At 35.8% G+C, this 12,546-nt stretch overlaps 1 pseudogene; it reads left to right on the top strand.

Annotated features, from left to right (window-relative positions):
* Window positions 1-672: 672 nt before the first annotated feature.
* On the top strand, window positions 673-7,714 carry LOC112778297 (myosin-17-like; annotated as a pseudogene).
* Window positions 7,715-12,546: the final 4,832 nt, after the last annotated feature.

Genomic DNA, 12,546 nt, shown 5'->3' on the forward strand with positions numbered 1-12,546 from the left:
GAATCCTAATTTTACCATATTATTCAGAGGTGTGCCAACAAACAAGGACTAGAAGAAAATACTAAAGGTTTCAGAAGGGTTAAAGAAGGGGGAGGGGGATTGAATTTATGGCCTTCTTTAACTTTGATTGATTAAGCATTAAACCCAGAGCTTTGAACTTGATTTCTGTTTGGTTTGCGCAGCGGATAATTCAGGAGACAATTTCGTTTTGTCTCATAAAAATAAAAAAACCGAACTAAAGTAGATAGGAAGAAGATGACATAGCCATATATCCTAGTTCAGTTGCCTTGTGCAATGCAACCTATATCCAGTCTCCACCACAACATTGGTGGAATTTTTACTATAATCCAAGTATTATATACACCAATTTCCTAGGACTCAACGTAATCCTATCTGAGCACACAAGTTTCAACATAAAATTAACTTGAATATGCTAATACCTAGACTCACCACACTAAGTGTTTACCCAACTTAGCAAGGGATACCTCTCAAGTACATGACACAAGATAGAAAATACAACCAAAAGAAATCTGAAATTACTCTTAGCTTTTCTCTCAAGTGTTTCACTCAACTTTTTTCACTCGACTTTTTCTGAATGATTCTCTTTCTTGCCCTTTACCTCTAAAAAAATAAAAAACTAAGAAAGATATACATTGAAATTGAAATATAAAGATGGCAAGCTTTATGGGAAGGAACTTCAACTCGCTGATTCTGATAAAATCTATTCTCAAGTACCTCCTTTCATTCTTCTCTTCCTTGTTTTTTCACTATGAATTTGCAAAAGGAGAGGAGATTGACTCTTCTATCATCAAGGATGAAAAATCTAAGTTCCATCTTAATACGACTACTAAACTTCTCAAGTGTGTGCTAGCATAACTCATTTGTTTATTTCGTATGCTCTACTATGCTTTATTATGATTTTGTCAATGTTCAGTTCATTTTATGTAATTTTGTTTTAGGTATGATGCTATGAGCTTGGAAGATGCACTGATCAAGTGTGTGATGGTAACACCTGACGAGGTCATTATAAGAACTCTTGATCCTGTTTTTGTTGGTAGCAGGGATGCATTAGCTAAATTCTAAATCTATCATTGTAGTTCTTGATATCTATGGGTTTGAAAGTTTTAAATTCAATAGGTAAGCTAGTTGTTTCATTTGGCATTTTTGGTATAGTATTTAGCCATGTATCTGATAAATATCTTTTTCTTAGTTTTGAACATTACGAATGAGAAGTTGTAACAACACTTAATCAGGTTAGGTGATTTCTGGCATAATTTGTGACCCAGATCCAGAATTCTTGTATTACTCTACAACTGAAGCATTTTTTAATTGAATGGTCGCATCATATATTTAAAATGGAACAACAAGAATACACCAAGGAAAAGATTGGTTGGAGTTACATAGAATTTGTTGACAATCAAGATGTTCTGGATTTGGTTGAAAATGTATTTATCTGTTGCTTGTTACATATTATAATGTCTTGTTCTTCTTAAGAATGGACAAGCAACTATTGGTACAAGATGTATGTGTGTGCTTTAAATGTATAGATTATCCATGTAAAGTGTAAAAGTTTTTTTTAATTCTATTTCACTCTTAATTTTCCTACACAATTCATTCATGTAATGTTGATTTTAATGTTTCAATCTTTTGCAGAAACCTGAAAGAATAATTGAACTTCTTGATGAAGCCTGGTATGCTAATGGCGTTGATTTGTTATTGATTTGATATTACTTTTAAGTTGTAGCTAAATGCTTATACCTTTTTCAAATATACTTTTTTTTACTGTATTATTTTTCGTATAACACTTGTATTAGGCATTGCCTATAAGGTGTACTTTGTAATTTGATTGAGAGTTAATATTAGCCTAATTTTTGTGGTACATTATGTTTCCTAAGTCTACACGAAACATTTGCTCAGAAGTCGTACCAGACATTCAAAAACAACAAGTGGTTTATCAAACCTAAACTTTTCCGAACTAGTTTTACCATATCTCACTATATAGGGGAGGTAGATATATTCAACCTTTTTTATTACATGTTCCGTTTAATGACTTTTCGAATTTAAATGTTGCTTGAATATTTGCCTCCTTCATTTTGACTATTATTTTTTTTGTCCAGGTGACATATCTGGCTGATATGTTTCTTGATAAAAACAAGGATTATGTGGTTGCAAAACATTAGAATCTGCTGACAGCCTCAAAATATTCATTTGTGGCTGGTCTATTTCCCCTTCCCCACTCGGTGTCTTCAAAATCTTCAAAGTTGTCTTGAATTGGATCTTGTTTCAAGGTATTATTAATTTTTTCAACTCTTTTTGTGCTTTTTATACCTCATTTTCATGTAGTCTTTGAAACTCTTCTGTTGTATATCTAGGCTTTTTGTTTTCATGTAATAGACTTAGTGAATGACACTTTCTGAAAAATATAGTTATAACTTCAATCTTTGATGGAGACCTTAAATTCAACAGAACCTCATTATGGGTTCGCTATGTTAAATTTCTATTATTGACTTTATGGATTTGTCTAGTTCTTTTTAATGATAAATAGGAATATTGGCCCGGAAGCTCTATGAGTAGTTGCATCGTGAAGTAGCAACTCTGAAAATAGAAAAGAACCTCAAAGGATACATTGCTAGGAAATCTTTCTTAAGTGTACGATCATTTGCAATAATAATACAGACATGTTTAAGGGCTATGAAGGTTCGTGATGAATTTAGATTTAGAACGCAAACAAAGGTTGCAATTCATATCCAGGTTCTGTTTTTTATATTCATACTTCATAAGTTATAGACTTTCAGTTGAGAAAATGGAAAGATGCAATTCCTGTAACATCTTGTTACCCTAAGCATTACCTCTAACCGTAAAGCAAAGGATAACAAAGTACCGCGATAGTTCTAAAGCTTATATACACACACACACAAGAATTTATATAACTAGAAGCCCGATAAAGGAGTAAAGCTCAAAGTCGTATAAAGTGGAATTACGAAATGTGAAGCGTTCACACACGACAACTAAACGCGTAGGCACGGACGGAACAAAACATAATATATATAAAACCTTGTAAATAGCTCTAGGATACACAAGGTAATAATTAAAATAAATAATATATATAAGTATGATATACCAAAAAGAGGACTAGTCACAGTCTGCGAAATTTAGGCCGGCTAGTCAAACTGAAATACAAAAGAGTTTGAGAAGTTTAAAACAGTTTATACAATTTATCTCTCAAATCAAGCATCTAAGGCCATAAAGTATAGAATACAAAAGGTGAGAGAATAACTACAACAAAAGTAAAGTAAAATAAAGCATAAGAAAGATCATCCTCCGCTTTGTCACCATATCCGCAAACTCACTGAGGTGGGTTGTGATCTGCATCTGAAAAATAACAACATATGGTATGAGAACCGGAGATTCTTAGTATGGTAACAGTGCCCAGTAATGTAAGATATAAGATTCTGGGACGCCAGAGACAATCCTAGAACTTCACATCAATACAGAATATTCAAGCTTAAAGCAAATAATTAACTTAAACTGTAAACAGGGTATTCTAACTTAAGGAATTTCTAACTAACATAGCACCGCTATCTCACAGCCTTTGCCAGCCTAACCTCCATGTGATCCTATCGCCACCGCCTACCGAACTTCCTCAATTCCAGCAGAAAACACAAGTAATGCAGACAAGTAAAGTACATGTATAGTAAGTAGAACAATTAGCAAGTAAACATGTGATTCATTTAGGCATAATAGAAATTAAGCAAAGTAAAAAACAGGTAGAAGATGCATATGATGAATGCCTTTCCTATTGGCTCATGATATCACTTGTCAGTCTATTGGATGTAGCCTTTTTGCCACGCTAGGGATATAGGTCATGCACACTCATGCAGTAGAGAAGGTTATGCGAGTGGGATACCACCCCAGCCCTCACATCTCAACATAAGCGGGATTAACTACCGTCATTACGCCGACGCCGTGACCTTGACAAGTGGGAGACTGCCACAGTCCTTGCCCGAGGCGCATAGCGACTCAACAGTCTCAGCACAAAATAATATATCTGTAACTTTTTAGAAATCATCCTTGTTACTCAATAAAAACATCATTTAATCCCGAGTCCTAGACTCGTCTCAAACATCATCAACTCGTAATTCCACAAATCATCACATTAGTCATCGTTACAGTACTCCGTCATCTTACTCAACTAATCCATCCTCAGTACTTCAGAAACCTAAGTTTCCATCTTCTAAGTTCATATAGAAATTCCCTAAATTAGGTCACTAACTCATCTTTAGCAATATTAGTAACTAAGCACTAGATAGTATTCTTAAACGGCACTTAAAGAATGTTTGGAAAGCTCGAGAACCTTTGAAAACAAAGAAAAACAAATTTTCAGCAAAACAGGAGTCTCGCGTACACAAGCCTCTGTCTCGTGTACGCATGCAGTAAAAAATGGGTGGTCATGTATGCAACCACCTGCTCGCGTACGCGAGTGTCCCAACCTGAATGGGTTGCTCGCATCACGTGTTAAAGTTCGCGTACACAAAGGCCAAAACTCTTATAGCTCGCGTACGCATATAATGCCCACGTACGCGAGATGCCCAACCCGAATGGAATGGCCACATCGCGTGCACTGTGTCGCGTACGCAACCCTCACTAGACTTAGAAAATTTTCAACTCTGCAGAATTTCAGTTTTGAACACCAAACTTTAAACGTTCATAACTTCTTCTACAAAAATTTATTTTTCTCAAACTTTATATCAGTTTAAAGCTCTTTAAATCATCTTTAATTTAAAGTAATTTCCAACCAATTTCAAAAATAGAGGCTCAAGTTATGATCCACCAAATTTCACCAAAAACTTATTTTTACCAAAAGTTAACTAGGTTCTCAACTTCCAAAATTCATAATAAAAACCAATTATCCTACAACCAAAACAGTTCTAATGGACCTAAATGATGTTTATATATCTTTCAATTCATTTTGCAACCTATCCATACACATTTTCACCATTTCCACTGAAAAATTTCCACTTACACACCTTCACAATCTCAATAAATCACAACTCAACCTTAATTCAAAATCCTCAACATTCATCAACATCAACAAGCATCTAAACCCAATATCACTACTCAATATTGTCATTATTTAACTTCAATCTCAATAATCAACAACAACATCACAATTCATTAAAATCATCACAAGCATCAATATTCATAAGCCACAATCAACAATTCAAACCTATCCTATAGTCCACTAGCCTAAGTGTCCAGAAATTTTACATATTACATAGGAAAAACCGAAACTATACCTTGGTTGATTCCCAAAATGCACCAAACACCAAAACGAAGCCACTAAGCTCAATCCAAAAAGCCTCAAACCAACTCCAACAAATACCAAAGCTCAATCTAACACCATACAACATACCAACATCAAACTCAGGGTTCACAAAAATAACTAAACACAAAGGTTTGAAGAGACTTATCCAACGAGATTAGGGGCAAAACCCAACAATATTTTAATACTAGATCACTCCTAAACAACCAAAATCATAAAAATCTACTCAAAAATCAAACGTAAAAATGCAAAATTATTAGGGCTGAAAATTGGAGTTTGAGTTTCAAAATCTTACCAACAAAACTTAGCTAGAAATGACGGGCTCGATGAGAGCATCGCGTGACCACAAACGGCTCATTAATCAGAGCTCCGTAGCTCAAGTTATAAGCGAAACAAGATGAATGTGAATAGTAAACCCTCTCCTCTCTTCTCTCAACTCAGCAGCATCCCTTTTTTTTTATGGGTGGAAATGAGCTAAATTTACTCTTAAGTGAGGTATATATATGTTGAGATTGGGTCCAAGTTGGGCCCGGTTCAACCTGTTAGCGTTTTTAGCCCGTTTGCTCCACTTTGGGCAAAAACCCTTAAGATTAGCGACCGGTTTTGAATTCTAAATTATTTTTTCCCTTTCAAAATAATAAATTCAATTTTCAAAATCTTATTTTTCTAAGTACGTGGTACCGGATAGACTAGAGTCGGTTCTGTTGGCTTAAGCATCGATACGCATTTTTTTACAAAAATTTTCTACAAAAAATACATTTTCCCACTCAGAAAAATTTATTGAATTCAAATTTCACCTTTTATTTTTAAAATACCATTGCTATATTTTTGAACCTATTTCAAATAGTTAAAAAAATTATTTTATTAAAATGGTTATTTCAGTTCTTATAATTCCTACTTTCTTATTTGCCCTGCTATAATGATCTTTTTTGTCAATATCTTCAGGCTAATTTACGCCGAAAAATTGTATTTTCATATTATAAAAAGTTGCAAAAGGCTACAATTGTTACTCAGTGTCGCTGGAGGAGAAGGGTTGCTAGGAAGGAACTTAAAATGCTCAAAATGGTTTGAACTATTCTATCTCATTTGTAATTTTATATAATTTGACCTTATCTCGAGATTAATAATTTGTGTAATTGCATTCAGGTTGCAAGAAAAACAGGGCCCTTAAGGAAGCAAAAGACAAACTAGAGAAGCGTGTAGAAGAACTTACATGGCATTTGCAAATTGAGAAGCGTTTGAGGGTAACATAATCATGATAAATTTTGACATATCAATTTTAAGTATCTGATATACATTTTCAGTGTTTCTTATACCATAAACTTATTTACTTTTTGACTAGTTACAGACTGATTTGGAAGAGGAAAATGTACATGAAATTGTCCAAGTTACAGGGTGCTTTGCATGCAATACAAATACAGGTATATGAAGCAAATTCCATAGCAGCTAAAGAGCGTGAGGCAGCACGGAAAGCCATTGAAGAAGTACCACTAGTTATTAAGCACCACCAAGCTGAAGTGAGAAATTAAATAAGGAACTAATTAAAAAGGTTAAAGATTCTGATCGTAAAGTGGAACAACTTCAAGAATTGATTCAGAGGTTAGTAGAGAGCCTAACTACATAAGGAAAAATAATGATTTATAGGGTTTCGCGGATGTTAGGTCCATAGTGTTATATACAATTTACACTATTATTTGTTACATAAGAATAAATAAACCATATTTAGATTTTTATGAAATGCAAACATATTGAGTTTCAAAGTTAGTAGTGTGATTTTCTTGTGTCCCAACCCTCAAATGCAATTGTAATGGTGCTTAAGATTTGTTCTAGTCCCGTAACCTATCCTGATCTAAAGCTTATATTAGGCTAGGTTCATGTTCTAAATTTTAGAACTCTCATGTCAAGTTTACGACACAGTCTGGCTCAAATTAAGGTTACATGATTCTTTCAAATTTTTCCTAGTATAATTATTAGTTAGGTGGGTTATAACCCATAATTGATTCAATTATGCCTTCAAAGGAAAACCTAGTCAAGAAATTAGTGTATGGGTTGAGGTCTAGTAGCACTGTCGATCAACTTTTACGATCCACTTTCATTTATGTTATTCATTTGTGCACCTTTTATGCCTTTGGATGTATAACACACTTCTTTTTCCATCTTTCCCATCATCATCATCATCATCATCATCATCATCATCATCATCATCATCATCATCATCATCATCATCATCTATACCTGCCTTAACATAAATCTAATTAACTTCTTAAAACAATTTTTTTTATATAGATTGGAGAAAAAATTTTCAATTTGGAGTTAGAAAACCAAGTTCTTCGCCAGTAAGCTTTGGTTGTATCACCGATTGGAAAAGCTTTGATTTCAAGATTAATATAATCACCATTACAAATTTTTAAGGAGGAACAATACTTGAGGCATTACTTCTGCTTCAACAATTAACACATAATTGATAATACTTTTAACTTTATTGTTCCAGTTTATGTGAGTAAGTTAGTTTTATAAAGTAATTAGATTAATTTGATGAATGAAGTTGTATGAGAGAGTGGAATGATGTAAATGGTATTGATTATGTGATGTAAATGATATTCATTACTTCTGCTTTAACCTTTTTAATTATATGATGTAAATGAATTATATTGACTTGCTTGTTTATGGTACTTCTCTTTTAGTTTGATTATACAATAAACTTGTTTAAATTTATATTTATTTTGTATGAAATCAGGTTTATTTTACAATAAAAAAATCTAAAAAAATGTTTTACCTTACTGACAGATTTATAGACAGATTTTCCGTCTGTATTTAGAGTTGGAAATACTTTCTCAAACTCCAAATCTGTCTGTAAATCTATCTGTAATAAGTAATTTTCTAATTGTGAATATACATTGTAAGTACTCTTCTCTCTGTTTTCTTCTTCTTCTCACTGTTTCAAGTCTCTAATATGTGACTAAACCACTTCTCATTATACAGGTGATTAGTGGCATATGGATTCTCCATCGTTACCCTTCTTATTTTTGATTGTTATACTTTATTCTTTCATTGTGAATCTGAGATACTGTTTCTACTATAATATTGTTTTATTGATTTTTAGCAAATCGAAGGTAGTTCGATATCGAGTGGTCTGTGATGAGCGGATAATTTATACACTTTTTGACATTGTTTTTAGTATGTTTTTAGTAGGATCTAGTCACTTTTAGGGATGTTTTTATTAGTTTTTATGTTAAATTCACATTTCTGGACTTTACTATGAGTTTGTGTGTTTTTTTGTGATTTCAGGTATTTTCTGGCTGAAATTGAGGGACTTGAGCAGAAATCAGATTCAGAGGTTGAAAAAGGACTGCTGATGCTGTTGGATTATGACCTCCCTGCACTCAAAGTGGATTTTCTGGAGCTACAGAAGTCGAAATGGCGCGCTTCCAATTGCGTTGGAAAGTAGACATCCAGAGCTTTCCAGCAATATATAATAGTCCATACTTTGGCCAAGAATTGACGATGTAAACTGGCGTTCAATGCCAGCCTTTTGCCCAAATCTGGCGTCCAGCGCCAGAAAAGGAGCCAAAACCAGAGTTGAACGCCCAAACTGGCACAAAAGCTGGTGTTCAACTCCACAAATGGCCTCTGCACGTGAAACACTCAGGCTCAGCCCAAACATACACCAAGTGGGCCCAGGAAGTGGATTTATGCATGAATTACTTACTCATGTAAACCCTAGTAGCTAGTTTATTATAAATAGGACCTTTTACTAGTGTATTAGGCGTCTTTTTGACCGTCTTTTTGACCATCTTTGAACGCATTGTTCTTAGACCATAGGGGCTGGCCATCTCGGCCATGCCTGGACCTTCACTTATGTATTTTCATACGGTAGAGTTTCTACACTCCATAGATTAAGGTGTGGAGCTCTGCTGTTCCTCAAAGATTAATGCAAAGTACTACTGTTTTCTATTCAATTCTTCTTATTTCTCTTCTAAGATATCCATTCGCACCCAAGAACGTGATGAAGGTGATGATTATGTGTGACGCTCATCATCTTTCTCCTTTATGAACGCGTGCCTGACAAACACTTCTGTTCTACATGAATTAAGCTAGAATGAGTATCTCTTAGATCTCCTAACCAGAATCTTCGTGGCGTAAGCTAGAATGATGGCGGCATTCAAGAGAATCCGGAAAGTCTAAACCTTGTCTGTGGTATTCCGAGTAGGATTCAATGATTGAATGACTGTGACGAGCTTCAAACTCGCGATTGTTGGGCGTTAGTGACAGACGCAAAAGGAGGGTGAATCCTATTCCAGCATGATCGAGAACTGACAGATGAATAGCCGTGCCGTGACAGGGTGTGTGAGCATATTATTCACTGAGAGGAGGGGATGTAGCCACTGACAACGGTGATGCCCTTGCATACAGCCAGCCATGGAAAGGAGTAAGACAGATTGGATGAAGATAGCAGGAAAGCAGAGGTTCAGAGGAACGAAAAGCATCTCCATTTGCTTATCTGAAATTCCTACCAATGATTTACATAAGTATCTCTATCCCTATTTTATTATATAATATTCGAAAACACCATTATCACTTTATATCTGCCTGACTGAGATTTACAAGGTGACCATAGCTTGCTTCATACCAACAATCTCCGTGGGATTCGACCCTTACTCACGTAAGGTATTACTTGGACGACCCAGTGCACTTGCTGGTTAGTTGTATCGAAGTTGTGACAATTATGTATTGAGATCAGAGCACCAAGTTGCTCAGGTTGCCGGGGATTGTTTGAGCCTGGACATCACAATTTCGTGCACCAGTCTGGGAGCGAAATCTACTCCTCTTTGCGTGTACCAGCTTTACTAAAGTGCATCAAAGACCTTTCGATTGGATAAGAATTTAAGGAAATCTGAAAACAATAAATAAGACTTTGAAAATAAATTGACTGAATTTGAAATGGTTTGGGTTGAATTTAAATGAAAGCAATAAAGTGCCTTCGATCAATCAAAGGGATTTTGAAATTAAAATGAAAGTACTGAAACGTAAAATTGAACAAAGAAATGAAATGTTGCTTGAAAGATAAATTTGCTAAAAAAGTAACACTACAAGGGACACAGCTCTTAGCTGCGGAAAATTACTAGCCTTCTTCTAAATTGCTGCAAATCGAGTGAGCTGCTGCAGTTCTTGTTGCGTTCTGAGGGTCTGCTTCCAATAGATCCGAATTGGTGGCCGTTTTGGCCCCAACCGCATCTAATAACCTGGTGGGGGTGGGGGGTTGTTTCATTAAAGTACCCCAACCAAAATATTTCCGCGCCAATAACCTTCCCCTTTTTGGCGCGAACCCTAGCAGAGCAAAGGCGCCAATCGCTGGTCTCCTTCCACCGCTGTTGTGACTCATCCCTCCGTTAGTTCCAGTCGCCACGTCCGTGTCGTTGTTCTTCCCCGTGACTAGTCTCCTCCCTCCGCTGTGTAGCTCCCGCGCGTGAAGGTAAAGCTTAAAGGGTCGTCCAAGTCTTCCCCCTCCTCCATGCACGTCCGTGACGTAGTCGGTGGTCGCCCCAACCATCTGCCCCGGTGTCGTCATCGGCAGCCTTCCCCCTTTCCCTTGCTCTGTTGTGCGTTGCCGATTGCCCCCTCTCCCCTCTCTCAGGTTCGTTCTTCTCCCCTGCCCCAATTTAATTTGAGTGGCTGTCGATAAATTAATTTTGCATAAATTTCATCCCTGTACCTTGTGAATTTTGGTTCGAACAACGTTGATCGACTTACTCCGCCTAAATTTTCCTTCCCTAATTTAACATTCTGATTTAATTTTCCTCCAATTTTTGAACCCCTAAGTCTTAATTACTTTGTGTTTATTGCTTTTAGAATCATATAGAAATCCGAAGCAATCATAATATTTAATGAACGAACATCACCAGATGTTGAAACACGAGTGACTTTAAGAAAAATTCAAGCCGAATAAACTATTTCAAGAAGCTTGTAGTTGCCCAAGGAAACCTATCAAAACTATAAAAACTAAAGATTTTGACTATCATTCAGCAGGGATCTATACTTTTCATGTGAACTTTTGGTGTCAAACGCATGTGAAGAACGATCCTCTCCCTCGTATGTTCCGATTTTCTTCCCCAATTTAACATGCAACTTTGATTTTTTTTTTCCCAATTTCTGAACCCCTGAGTCTTGATATGTTTGTGTTTATTGCAATTTCATATTGGAATCTAGTTTTGCACTTTCAATTTAGCTTAAACTAATGTACTTCCTACATGACTGTGTGGTTGAATAAATTAAGTAGAATCCACTTTTATAATGCAAGAATATTGGGTGTTTTATCAAACTATCTATGAATTGTATGTTCTCTTATTCCTGGCTTGTTTTCCATCCATTCAAGTCAGGCAAGTCTTTATTCATAATCTTATCTGTTTTGAATACTAAACTTTGTAATAATACTCTTAAAAAGGTCTTTTACATTTTCAGCATTATGACTATAAAATTATGCAGCTCTGCCTGTGTCTCTTCTTCATTTAATTTGAAACATAGATTCTTGAAAGAAATAAATGGAGCTTTATTTTCAAGAGCAGTCTATGTTTCTGACTATACACATAGAGTGGATCTACTCCATCTGAAGATCCTTTTCAGTTCTTAACTGAATTCTTGCAGATATGTGATACTGTTAAGACTAATGGAGTAGATCCTGAAGTCTACAGGCTCATGCTTTTCCCTTTTGCTGTAAGAGACAGAGCTAGATTATGGTTGGATTCTCAACCCAAAGACAGCCTGAACTCTTGGGATAAGCTGGTCATGGCTTTCTTAGCCAAGTACTTTCCTCCTCAAAAGCTGAGCAAGCTTAGAGCTGATGTTCAAACCTTCAGACAGAAAGAAGGTAAATCTCTCTATGAAGCTTGGGAAAGATACAAACAGTTGACCAAAAAGTGTCCTTCTGACATGCTTTCAGAATGGACCATCCTGGATATATTCTATGATGGTTTATCTGAGCTATCAAGGATGTCACTGGACACTTCTGCAGGTGGATCCATTCACCTAAAGAAAACGCCTGCAGAAGCTCAAGAACTCATTGACATGGTTGCTAATAACCAGTTCATGTACACTTCTGAAAGGAATCCTGTGAATAATGGGACGCCTATGAAGAAGGGAGTTCTTGAAGTTGATACTCTGAATGCCATATTGGCTCAGAATAAAATATTGACTCAGCAAGTCAATATGATCTCTCAGAGTCTGCA

Source organism: Arachis hypogaea, chromosome 19 (genome assembly GCF_003086295.3).
Source record: "Arachis hypogaea cultivar Tifrunner chromosome 19, arahy.Tifrunner.gnm2.J5K5, whole genome shotgun sequence".
In the NCBI taxonomy this organism is placed as follows: Eukaryota; Viridiplantae; Streptophyta; class Magnoliopsida; order Fabales; family Fabaceae; genus Arachis; species Arachis hypogaea.